The sequence below is a fragment of the Otolemur garnettii genome, unplaced genomic scaffold (genome assembly GCF_000181295.1).
Source record: "Otolemur garnettii isolate 467f Iridium unplaced genomic scaffold, OtoGar3 scaffold00026, whole genome shotgun sequence".
Classification (NCBI taxonomy): Eukaryota; Metazoa; Chordata; class Mammalia; order Primates; family Galagidae; genus Otolemur; species Otolemur garnettii.
The window spans coordinates 12,965,994-12,979,268 of NW_003852421.1; the positions used below are offsets into that span (position 1 = coordinate 12,965,994).

General features: G+C 40.3%; 1 protein-coding gene across 7 annotated transcripts in view; it reads right to left on the reverse strand.

Moving 5' to 3' along the window:
• Positions 1 to 13,275, reverse strand: part of ATXN1 (ataxin 1) — a 408,196-nt gene that overhangs the window by 295,562 nt on the left and 99,359 nt on the right. For all 7 annotated transcript variants that reach the window (XM_023512286.1, XM_012804250.2, XM_023512285.1 and 4 more), the window contains one exon: positions 9,663 to 9,798. The gene's annotated coding sequence lies outside the window, so the exon portion shown is untranslated. The remainder of the gene's footprint in view (positions 1 to 9,662; positions 9,799 to 13,275) is intronic.

Sequence of the window (13,275 nt, forward strand, 5' to 3'; positions counted from 1 at the left end):
ACCAGGGGGCAAGGAGCCAGGGTTTGAGCTTTACCCCTACCAGCTCTGCCATGTTCTTACACCCCAGTGACCTCATCCATTATAACAACATATAATTTAAATGTAAAAGTTATACTCCCTAAGATTTCTTGTGAGGATCAAATGAGATAGAGCTTTGACAAGCAAAAGGGAGTTACTAAATAAAGTTTTACTGAAAAAGCTTTGAAAACAGACTCCACCCACATTTAAGGAGCATCCGCAGGGCTGATGGTCCAGGGGCACCCCTTGGGGGAGCTCAGGATGGTCACTCTTCAAGACCAGCTCTGATGCTACCACTCCCCCCCTAGACTAAGAACCCCACTGCCCTGGGTTCCTGTAGCATTGCTTCACCTTCCCTGTGTGTAAATTCATAAACACATAAACCGAGTTCGCAGATACGGCACTAGGAATAAAGTAAATGCCAGGACATTTTTATTACACACTGAATAACTAACTGATTATCATGAAAGTGACATGATTCTAACCGCTAACATTTTTTTGAAAACTTGACAAGCATCAACTCATTTAGTTTTTACAACAACTCCAAAAGATGTTGTTTTATTTTTCCTACTTTATGGAATGATAAACTGAAAGTCAAGGAGATTAAGTAACTTGCTCAACATTACCCAGCTATTAAGTGGCAGTTTGTTCTTAAATCTAGGAAGTTTGCCTCAGGAGCCTATGCTCTTAAACACACCACATTGTTCCCCAGCAGCAATAGAACAAGGTATTATGCACTCCCTATGAACATCTACAGTGGCTGCCATCAGTGTGCGCAGGGCTGGATTCTAAAACTTTGCAACTGGGGGATTAAATATACAATATAGTGACTTAGTAACACTGTATGTGCCCTTGAAATTTGCTAAGAGCGTAGAACTTTTTTTTTTTGAGACAGATTCTTACTCTGTCACCCTCAGTATCACAGCCGTGGTATCACAGCTCCCAGTAATTTCAAACTCTTGGGCTTAAGCCAGCTGTTCTCATCCTATGGGTCGCAACACCTTTGGGAGTTGAACGACCCTCTCACAGGGGTCACCTAAGACCATCGAAAAACACATTACGATTCATAACAGAAGCAAAATTACACTTATGAAGTAGCAACGAAAATTTATGGTTAGGGATCACCACAACATGAGGAACTGTATTAAAGGGTCGCAGCATTAGGAAGGTTGAGAACCACTGGCTTAAGCGATTCTCTCGCCTCAGCCTCCCAAGTACCTGGGACTACACAGGCACCGGCCACAACACCCAGCTATTCTTACGGACAAGGTCTTGAATAGCGTGGTGGCTCAGGCTTGAACTCGTGAGCTTAAGCCATCTACCTGCCTTGGCTCCCAGAGTGCTGGAATCACAGGCTTGAGCCACCACACCTGATCCTAGGAATATAGATCTTAAGGGTACTCAGACACACACAAAAAACTACGTGAGGTGATGAACATAGGAACTAACCTGATGGTGCTAAACATGTCATAATATATACACATATGAAAGCAACACACACACAAATTTTACTTCCTGTTCATGCCTCCATAAAGCAGGAAAAATTAAAATACAATAAAATGAAACTTCGGGGTACATCAAGGTACTCAGGTCTGTTTCTAGATCCTTGAAGTGTAATAGTTCACATCTCCTTTATACCCTTCCTAATGGAAGCTAGTACTGCTCACAGCCACTTCTGCTCCTGCTAACCAACACTAGACAAGCTGAACAGGGCACAGCCGCAATATCACCTCACGGACCCGTATATATAGTCTGCAGAGGGCAGTTCGAGATAAGTACCTACCGTACTGGGAAGTATCTGATGTTATAATGAAAACTGCAATCGTCTGTTGCCTTCTTGAGTTTTTGTCACTAGGTATTTAGGCTGCTTCTGAGTACAGGCTCTCGCAGGAGAGCAATACCACCGTCAGTACCTGCTAGTAAATGAACTGCAGCAGTAACAGAAAAAGCTTGCCGCCCCATGGATGGTGCACCAGAGAGCAGCGAAAGGGAAATGGGGAGTCTCCATTCATTCACCTGAGCCGTGGTGTAACTTGTGACAGACCTTCTAAACAGCTGAAGGGTCAGGTGTTTAAATGAACAGGAGGCTCAGGACAGAAAAATAAAATCCGGCTAAGGTTCTTTGCTCTGCCAAACAGGCGAGGATCGATTCACATGAAATGCTGAAAGGTGATGTGCCATTTTTCGTTTCTAAGCTAGTAGTCAATTAATAAATGTTAGCAACTGGCTTATTTCTTAATTAGTTAATCTGATGACAGTTCAACTTTTGTCATCATTTTCTAAGCAAGAAAACTGAAAGAGAAGGCTATCCCACCAAAAAAAAGTGACAGATCTCAAACTGAAATTCTCTATTACATGTACTGACTCTAAAAATATAGGAAAAACTGTATTTCTTATATTTGTATTTTCCACAAATATAGGAAAAACTATATTTCGTATATACATATACATACACACACTATACAACATAAAATAATATATACTATGAAATGACCTTCACCTAATATCAAACATTATTTTTGAAGATATATAAAACATACCTCACACCCCTGTCTCCATAAAATCTCATTCTGAATTCCTTGTTTGCAAGTGTAAATAATTTTTTTTTAAGCAGGACTTCTGACATGTTATATTAAAAAAAAAATTCTACTCCTGTTTTTGAAAAGAAACTTCTAAAGAGCCAAATTAATTTTGGAGATGACTTTTCATTTTATTTAAGCCAAGTTATTTTTTTCTCTTATGGTATTTTAGCCAAATAGAATTCTTAGAAATGAAAAAAAAAATAGTAACAAGTATATTCCTAGAGCAGAATAGCCTTTCGGAATTGAAAATGTTACATCAATCCTTTAATGTTATCCAGTCTTGGCTTTTTAAATTCCCTTAAGAAAAAATATCACATATTCCCATAATGTGGCCAGTACTGGATGTGTCATTTATTTGGACTTCTGATTTGGCTGATATGATTATGCATGACTGAAAAAAGCAATTCCTAGTAACTTCATAAACGATGGCTGCAGAGAAGCTGAAGTGATTCTCTCTAATGTTCTAGAGTTTTCTAATGCCAAAGATACTTTCCAGGAGTTAGTTTAAATGATGTGAGGCAGAATCCAACTACTTTTGTAAAAACTGCTTACCAAAACATCTTTTTGTTTTGATCATTTTTAATTATTTTTTTTATTATTTGGGATTCATTGAGGGTACAAAGAATTAGGTTACACTGATTGTGGTTGTTAGGTGAAGTCCCTCTTGTAATCGTGTCTTGTCCCCAAGAGGTGTGCCATACACCGTGGCCCCCATTCTCCTCCTTCCTCCCCTCTCCCCATCCCTCATTCCCTTACCCCATCCCTTACATTAGCTCATCTGCGGCCTTCATATTAGAATTGAGAATAACAGCCAAGTTAAAAAGCAAATCAAGGACACAATTCCCTTCAGAGTAGCTTCAAAGAAAATGAAATACTTAGGAATATACCTAACAAAAGAGGTGAAAGATCTTTTCCAACATCTCCTTTTTGTAATTGTTATTAAAGTACTGAGCTTATCTGCAACATTTTTAATACCCTACCTGAAGGATTATTCCTATATTTCTAAATGACTTCTTTCTTCTTACCTTTGTAAATATTTATTAAGCTATATTATGTGCGGAAATGAGCTTAGAATACAAGATTTAAAATGTCAGTCTCTTTGCTCAAGAAACATCTGCAGAGGTGGCTACATAAACAAAGACCTGCAATACAACAGTGATAACCCAGGGAAAGGGGAATTTCAATTAGGCCTCAATGAATGAGTAGGAGTTCACTGGGTAGAGAAACAGAATTTTACACAGAAGAACGCATGCTTATTAAATGCAGAGTGCATTTAGAAAGGAAACAAATGTTATGTGGTGAGATGGAAGGCAGAGGATTCCTGGGGACATGATATTTAAATGGGAAAAAGCTGATAACAAATTACTAGGGGTCTTAAATGCCATTCATGAAGTTCATATTTTTTATCTCATCAGGAACAGAAAGTTAACAAAATCCTTTCAACTTGTCCTTTTCCTTCACCATAGTCATTCATGAGGGGAAAATACCAAAACAGGTATTTAATTTTGGGCCGGGCGAGGTGGCTCATGCCTATAATCCTAGTACTCTGGGAAGCCCAGACAGGTGGATTGCCTGAGCTTGTGAGTTCGAGACCAGCCTGAGAAAGAGCAAGACCCTATCTCTAAAAACAGGTGGGTGTTGTGGAGGGCACCTGTGGTCCCAGCAACTTGGGAGGCTGAGGCAAGAGAATTGCTTAAGCCCAAGAGTCTGAGGTTGCTGTGAGCTGTGATACCACAGCACTCTATCAAGGGCAACAAAGTGAGAATCTGCCTCAAAAAAAAAAAGAGGTATTTATTTTTAAAGTGCAAATGACACTAATACTAAAACAACTTCATTTTTATTAACTCCTGGTGTTTGTTGAGAGGCATACATTTTTGTCAATGCATATACAAAATTGTGAAGTATGAATTCTCTATGTAGATTATAAGCTCTATTACATATTTCCTCATGCTATCCAGGGTTTTCAAACATGGGAATAATTCAATCAGACTCTTTCAGAAGATAATTCTCAAATAGTAGAATGAATGGAATACAGAAAGAAAAGACTTGAAGCAAGAATACTCTTTTGAAAGCTACATCAACTGCAGTGGGCAAGTGTTGCTGGAGACCTGATACAGAACAGAGGCCTGGGAATGGAGAAGAATGGGGAGACTGTAAAATACTTAAGAGTCAAAACCTCAGCATATGGTCATGGGATGAAGTACAGATGAACAGAAGATGCCTTGCATGGTCAACAGTGACCCTGTGTCTCTAAACAAGAAGCCCATAAAGGGAGATGGGATGACAACAAGTTTAGGTTCAGACTCAAGTGGATGCACCACTATGATATCAACTGGAGCCACGTGGGAGGAAGTTGGAGCTAATTGAGCTTAAAATCTGAATAGAAAGAGAAAGAAATGCTAAGTCACGAGTGCAGCATTGATGATGACACCGGGATGGTGGAGAGGCCGTTAGGGAGAGAGAGCCACAGTAGCAAACTCGAGCTGGCTGCTTTCTCTTTTCACTCCAACAGTGCACACACGTGGCAGTGCAATTCGAATTTCTTTTGATGCACAGCAAATACTTCCCTTCAGAGCTCTCAAATTGTCACCAAGGAAGGGGACCTACCAAGTAAATCAACATCTGTTTTGAGGGTGCCTGTAAGAAGAAAATTCATTGCATTTCCTGAAATGGTGTGGTTTTACTCACAGCTATACCAAACCACACAGCTTCTCTGAAGGACTCACGCAACTATTAGCCCGAGATAGTATCAGCAAGTAGAGTGGGTTCTAAGACTTAACAGAAGGCATTTTTAGTGCTGCTTTGTAGAACACTGGCTTAAGTACACGAAGGGAACCAAACGCCTCTAAGCTGGAAAGCATTTAAAGAGCTTTCTAATGATGGTCTTCAGTGGGGGTACTGGACTGCCTCTTTTCTTATTTACGTCTACCTTCATGGTGAATGATAGAAGGACATTATTTCTAACTAGAAAAATTCTCTTTTAGAATCAGTTTTTCTCTCTTCCTACCATGAATGGCTACTTATAGGAAAATATTCCATGTATATATCACTAAAGATTCCTGAAACAGAAATGCCAGCATCTGGTATTTGGCTATAATCCTGTACTTTATCATTTCTGTAATTTTGTCCTGGTTATTCCTCCACCTGACAGCTTTTTAAGCAAAGGCTCAAAATCATGTATTCAAACAACTGTACCTTGCCCTCCCTTCTGTAGCTGACAACCTGGTACTTGCCTCATGCAATATAAGAACAGCCCTCACCCCAACCCTACCCCCATGAGATCAAAAGAAACTCTACAGAGGAAAATCGACTGAGGTTTGATAAAGCACGTGTTAAAAGCCTTACTTGCCCTTAACATTGCTTTGGGAACACATGCTTTTTTCCCTTCCCTCAGCTGAGACTATGAGAAGAACCCACTCTGCTATACCTTTTTGCTCGCCAAAATGCCTTTAAACAACACTGAATGTTGACCTGGGAGAAGACAGTCCTCTGGCACTGAGCTTGAAGATGTCTTTTCACAAAAATTGAATTTAGGATTGGCACAACTTCTAAGTAAAACTGTGACTAAGTAACAGTAAAAGAAAAAAAAAGTGCAAAAAAAATTTTTTTTAATTCATTTGGTAGTGGTTATCGTAAAAGCTAATAAATGCCCTGATGACCTACTTTTTCCTCTATGGGCTGGCCAAACTTCTGTGAGTTTTTCAGTTTGGTTTCTGACTTGAACTGTCAGATCTATTCGCTGGGGCTGGAACCACAAGCAAAGGCACTTAGGCGTTGCACCAGAAGCAGCAATGCCCTACAAATCTCTTCTGAATCACTCAAGGCCAAGCGGGCCCTTTCTGGAACAAGAGGAGGAGGGGAAGAGGGAGCCAAGTGTTACCACCACAGTCTGTTAACATCAGATTCAGATCCCGAATCTGCCACTGTGAGGGCTTTGACATGCAGCCACTGCACCTTAACTCAATCCGTTTCAGTGATGGGACCACTCTCTTGACACCAAAACTGACAAGCTGCAAGCCCACACAGCTGAAAGCAATACCACTCAGAATAAAGCCACGAGCAGAGGGTGGGGCTTGGGGAGCCAAGGGTAAAGCCTCTAGTTTAGCACAGTCCTATTCCCATCCTCAGAGCTTTCTCCCACCCTGTTGCTCCCCAGAACTGAAGGTCCCACTATATTAGGCTTAGTCGGGGCTGCTGTCATTACTACAGACAGACAGAGTCAGTAACGGAGCATACAGAGATATAGAAACAAGGTTTCCCAAAGAGCCTCTGAGCTAGGGAACACTTTCCTCATTTAGACAGAACTCAGTGTCTAAAGGTTCGGAGAATGTGCTGACTTCACATTCTGAAAGGCCAGGCGATTGAAGAGGGAATGCAACCAGGGTTTGACGCTCCTCAGATCAACGAAATTTTCCAGGCACCTACTAGTCTTGGATCTTTGGCCATGAGTGGTGAGGCAAAGAAGAAGACACAGAGTCAGTTTCAGAGACTCATTCTCAAACCTTAGTGTGCAAAAGAGTCACCTGAGGTGAAAATCCTGGGTTCTACATCCCCAGAAATTTTGATTCATCACTCCTGGTGTTGCCACACCTGCAACTTTAATAAGTACATCCAGGCGATGTGGATGCAGGAGGTCGAGGGATGGGACCACCCTTGAGAAACAGTGGTCTATCCCGAATCAGCTGAGTGATGAGAAATACCCAACACTGCATAGCAACATGTTTGGTATGATGCAGGCCCTAAGTGTTAAAAGGGTCAGAAAAAGTGACTCTTCATGAAGTCTTAAGCATTCAGGGAAGACTTGGTGAATGAGAACCAGGCTTTGTGGTCAAGCAGGACTTGAATAGAGACAGCCCCAAGCAACTGTCAACCAAACCTCCTGATTTGGCGTGACAAGATGACCACAACACACAGCATAAAAGAAGAAGAAGATATGGGCTAGAAGACCACCAGCAAACAGGGGTAGAAGCTTCCTATGTTGAGTACAGGGAGGACACTGTCACCAGGAGAATCATCAAACTGGCATTTCCAGATAACACTGTGTTTGCATTTTCTTTTTGCCACATTCATGCGGTTTCCTGCACTTCATAATTTAACATTTGTAAGAGAAAAAAAAATGCTGTTATGAAACCCAAATAATGCACCACTCTGAGGCAGACAGCCAGCTGCTAACAAGAGTGACATCTGAGCATCATTTTAAGTGTTGTTCACAGATCTGCTTCAGCAAAGAGATATTTAGTAAAAAAAGAAAAATAAATTCTTTTCAATATAAAACCAAGTCTGAGGACTCATGGGGTTAAAGGCCTGGTAGACGTCCAGTAACACAGTGGCAGCAAGCACAGAGGAAGAGTCAGATCCCCTAAAGATAAGGAAAGGGTAATAATTCAAAAGAAGCCTGTCTCACTTATTTGAATATAATCTTCTTAAAACACTGGGCCATGTTTGCTTTAATGTTGCAAGGGAATAAATTAGTAACCACAGACACTTAAAAATCCTGCTTAACAAAGGGCTGGCTCTCAAGATAGATGCCAGTAGGGAGAAGAGATCTCCCCCTGCTCCACCAAGAAACTTGGTCTCTTTCCATCACACTAGTTGACACAGTGAGTCCCTCTGAAAATGAAGACCTGCTAAGGGCACACAAGAAGCTCTGCTGGGCAAGAATGAAAGGGTGTGGCTCAGCAGTTAGCTGGCCACATATACCAGGGCTGGCAGGTTCGAACCCAGCCGGGCCTGCTAAACAATGACAACTGCAACAGAAAAATAGCCGGGCATTGTGGCAAGTGCCTGGAGTCCCAGTGACTTGGGAGGCTGAGGCAAGGGAAATGCTTAAGCCCAAGGATTTGAGGTTGCTATGAGCTGTGTCTACCAAGGGTGACATACTGAGACTCTGTCTCAAATAAATAAATAAATATAAATAAATAAACAAGGAATTAAAGGGTATAACTACTTAATTAATTTCCCTCGAGAGAACTGAATTTTAAACGTGCAAGAGACCTTGGAGGTCTTTAGACATGTACTCCCATTTCTCCAGGTGAGTCATTTTAAGACAATGAGTAAGTTCTCTGAGGTCACCAAGATTGGGGATGGGGGACAGAATTGGGCTTCCATTTGAGGATTCTTTTTCCAGGAAATATCATAAACTAGGCAGATAAAACATCTTTGACGTTCACATTATTTTGGTGTACACTTTGGATCTCTTTATTATTTACAGTGTTTTAGTTTTTGAATTTCAACCCCTAGACCAGACTGTCACTCAGGTGGCCAGGTTTAGTTAAAAGTTACTCAATAAACATTTGAACAGGACCTGGAAACTCTCAACGTTTCCCCCTTTGTCTAGTCCAATATAGTCTTATATTGCTTAAGGACGGGGGTGCATTCTAAGGAACACATCATTAGGCGATTTCATGACCATAGGAACGTCATAGACGGTACCCGTGCAAACCTAGACGGGATGGCCCCCCACTCACCTGGGCTGGGTGGTATAACGTGTGGCTCCTGTCTACACACCCCCACGACATGTTACTTAACTGCATCCTGCAGGCAACTGGAACACAATGGTAAGCATTTGTGCATCTAAACCCAGCTACATACAGACAAGGTGCTGTAAAAAAGCAGCATTATTTAAAGGACCACGGTGGTATACGTGATCTGTCAGGGACCAAAACGCTGTTCTGTGCTGCATGACTGAACTCCTCACAGGGAAACAAACTTCCTCTCGTGTGATTCATCTCTTCTGCTTCCAGCTAAAATGGAATATCTGGAAGATATCGTTTCTTTCGTTGTTGTTTGTGTGTTTAGTTGTTTGGGTTTGTTTTTTCTGTTTGTTTGGGTTTGTTTTTGTTTTTTCTCTAACCCCAAAGGCAAGTTCTAGAAACAAGCACACTAAGCAGATTTGATTATTCTCTGGGCTTTCTGTCCCTGGAACAACATTTCCACAAACAGCCCATCATTTGGTTTGTAGAGAAATCGCTGTGCACTTGAATAAGATGTTCTGGTACACCAAATAAATGATGTCTGATGAAATTTAAAGCTAATAAATGCCAAGTCCTTCAGATGACTTACCAAAACCCATTTGCTTTTCAAGACCATCCGTGCAGGCTGGAGTCCACTCTCTTTCTCTTTCTCTCTCTCGCTCATGGTCCGCAGCAGCACTACTTTTGAAGCCTCAAAATAGACTCTTTCATTATGCTCCAGTATGCTGCAGTCAAACAAAACAAAATACCAAGTCAGAATGAAAATGCCACTTCAAGCAGTTAGTGAATATGCAAGGGGAAATCCCTGGCTTTCTCAAATGTATATTTCATAACCTTAAATAAGCATGTTAATTAACAGAATGAAGCCATCGCACTTCTTATCTACATATGGTGCCCTAAAATACTGGAGGTGGGGTGTGGGGAGCAAGACAGAAAACAAAGCACCATGCTAGGGTGGGTAGCAAGTCTTGAAAATCGGGATATACACCAGTGAAAATGTGCTTGCAAAATTTCAAGTTTACCAAATGAAAGATGTAAATGAAGAAAGACTCATTGTGTTTAAAGGATTAAAGACTCCGATGCGCAGTTAACAAGAGCAGAAAGTGGAGAAAGTTTTGTCTCAAACCAAAATTCATCTGATTCTACCCATGAGAGGCTCAGATTGATTCAGGTACTATTAATGCCTTTTAGATAAAGGGCTATTAGGACTGAACAAAAAAAAGTAAAGTGTAAGAGAGAGAGAACATTTTCCATTTCACACTGCAAGGAGTTAACTGATGGGTTTCCCCTGTCTGACTCTTGATAAAGCTTGATAAATACTTTCTTCACTCAAGTTGAAAAGCAGTAGTTACACACTAAATATGAAATGAACAGTTAAAATATGCATGCCTCTGTGCCCCCACTCAGAGCAGCTGATAAAGCCTACACATCAGAACTCCACGTGACAAGGTCACTCTGAAAAGTTTCTTTTCTTCCTTGTGAGCTTTTAAGGCTCACTTGTCATGAACTGTTGTTTGAGCTTCTTCAATCTTTGATGAACTCTTATCTATTCTGAAAACCCATTGGAGGACTTGTCACCCAGTTCTCTGAGTATGGTGGCCGCATCATCTTATAACTCTAAACTCTACAAATCTCCCAAGACCCTGAGGCAATCACCAAAAATCTGTCAAGGAACCCAGGTAGAAGAGACAGGACATCCTCCTCACCGGGTTGCTAACTGATTCCTTGAAAGCTTTCTGAAGCTATCGTGTTATAGAATAGTCGATGTTTTTAAAAAGGACTTTTGGGGAGTTGTATATGTCTATGGTTAAATTCATGTGGACATGTAAGATTTTTGAGGAAGAGGCCAAAGCCACCTCTTGGTTCATATTTAAACAAGTGAGGTGAGTTAATGCCATTCCATTTCAGTCTGTCTGGAAGAGCAACTGCCTGAAAATGGCAAAGTCTTTTTTTAATTTTCTTGATGCTATCAATACACACAGAAAGTGGGGTTGTAAAGATTTTATTAGTTTTCTGAGCAATTCTCATGAAATGTAACTCAGCTCCCACTCAAATTTGTAACAGTAACATATTGATAGAAATCAACATAAGCCAGGAAGTTCAGAGCATGACAAACTGTCTTTAGCTCACCGGCTTGGTTAAAAACAGATTTAAAGAAATGAGGAGGATTTAAGTAAACCCACTGCGGGTTATTGGCTGGTCTCAATCTTTCTTTTTATTTTAAATATATATAGCTTGCTATATTTCTCTTATTTGTTACCAACTTCATATCTTGAGGTACTTCAGAACTGCAAGAAGTCTTTACCATTAGTTGGAACTTCTGCAAGCAAACCTATTAACCTAGGAGGTCTGATGTACCTGATGTGCCTCTGAAAGTCACACAGCAAATTAAAACGTACTAGATCCTGGGGATTATGGACTTGATGGACATACGTACAATCCTTTAACGTAATATAATGTGGTTTCAGTTTGAAAAGTTCACCAGCTGTATAACCCTTCCTCATAGAACTCTTTTCCTGTTTTGCTGTTGCCCTAAATCTAAAGAAAGAAATTTCATTTGGGGTGATATTCTTGTCACCTGTCATATAGCAAAATCAATCTCAGAGAGGCAGGATGGCTCCATGGTTACCATAACACCCTCCCCAGCTGCCAAAGCCAGGGGTCCAGAAGACTAAAGCTTATACTATTTGTAGAGAAGAAAAACGGGTGGTGAGGGGTACTCATTTAAGTGACAATATTTTCCATTCTTTACTTATCTCTGTAGATATGAAGGAGCTGGAAGTGATTCATTTTGAGATTTATAGTCAACCCTCAATTACACATACTGCAACAGTTATGAGACAACTTTTATCAGAAGAAAACCACTGAAAATTCTACACACCTCTTTTTAAGCAAGAATTTCAACACGCTTCCCTCTTTCAGCAAACACTTCACTAAGACTGCTAATAATCAATAAAACAAACTGGCTTGAGTTTAATCTCCTTGCCCATCCATTCTTGGTTCCCAGGTGAAGTTATCATAAACAGAAATAAGGCCAAAATTCTATAAAAGAGCAAAGAAATTCCCGGGGCCTTGGGCTCACAGATATGCTTGCATATGTAAAAATTGGCTATACATGTATAAACAAGGTTTTCACTACAGAGTAGTGAGGGCTCTTCAAATCTGACAGGCATTTCGGTGATAATTTTCTGAACAGTGATAAGAAGCAGCAAAATATAATACATAAACAAACACTAGAAATAGGGGCCTAGGAGCCATCAGAATTTTTAAGTCTTAATTTTGCAGCTAATTGAATTTTTAAACTTAAGTCACAGCCACCTAGGTAGAATTAGTTCCCAGTTTATTTGGGAATTTAGTGAATGTTCTCCATAATTAATTCCCAATTATAATGCAAGTTGTTTTTACATGTATTTGACTATTCCAAGTCCAATGAAATCTCCACAAACAATTGTATATGACCTATTTGATCTACTAGGTATTGATACATCCTTATTCAAACATTCAACAATTAGACACATTGCATAAGAACAGACAAGCAGGTTCATGGTAAAGTATCACCTCAGTGGGGAAGGGGTATTCTTAGTCAGTAAATGGTGCTGGGAAATTGGCTCTTCATTTGGAAAGAATGAAATCCCAATTTTATACCACATAAAATATAAACTCTAGATATATACCTAAAACCACAGAGATGTGTTTACACAGATGTAAATATATGTATTATTTATTATACATATGTATTATTTCACACAATACAGAAAAAAAATTCTTTTTTTTCTTTTTGAGACAGGGTCTTGCCGTACCGTCCAGGCTCAACTTCAATGGCACAATCATAGCTCACTGCAACCTCAAACTCCTGGGCTCAAGTGATCCTCCTGCCTCAGCCTCCCACATAGCTGGGACTACAGGCATGCACCAACACACCCAGATAATTTTTTTTTTTTTTGGTAGAGACAGAGTCTCACTATGTTGCCTAAGCAGGTCTCAAACTTCTAGCCTCAAGCTATCCTCCTGCCTCAGCCTCCCAAAGTGCTAGGATTATAGGTGTGAGCCACTGTGCCTGACCAGAAAAATGTTTCTAAGCATGAGATGTCTTGTAGGCTATTGTAAAGATGCTGAATTTCATTTTGTGTAAAATGGGAGGACGCTAGAGGATATGAATGGAGTGGTATCATTATCTGCCTTATGCTTTTTTTTTTTTTTTT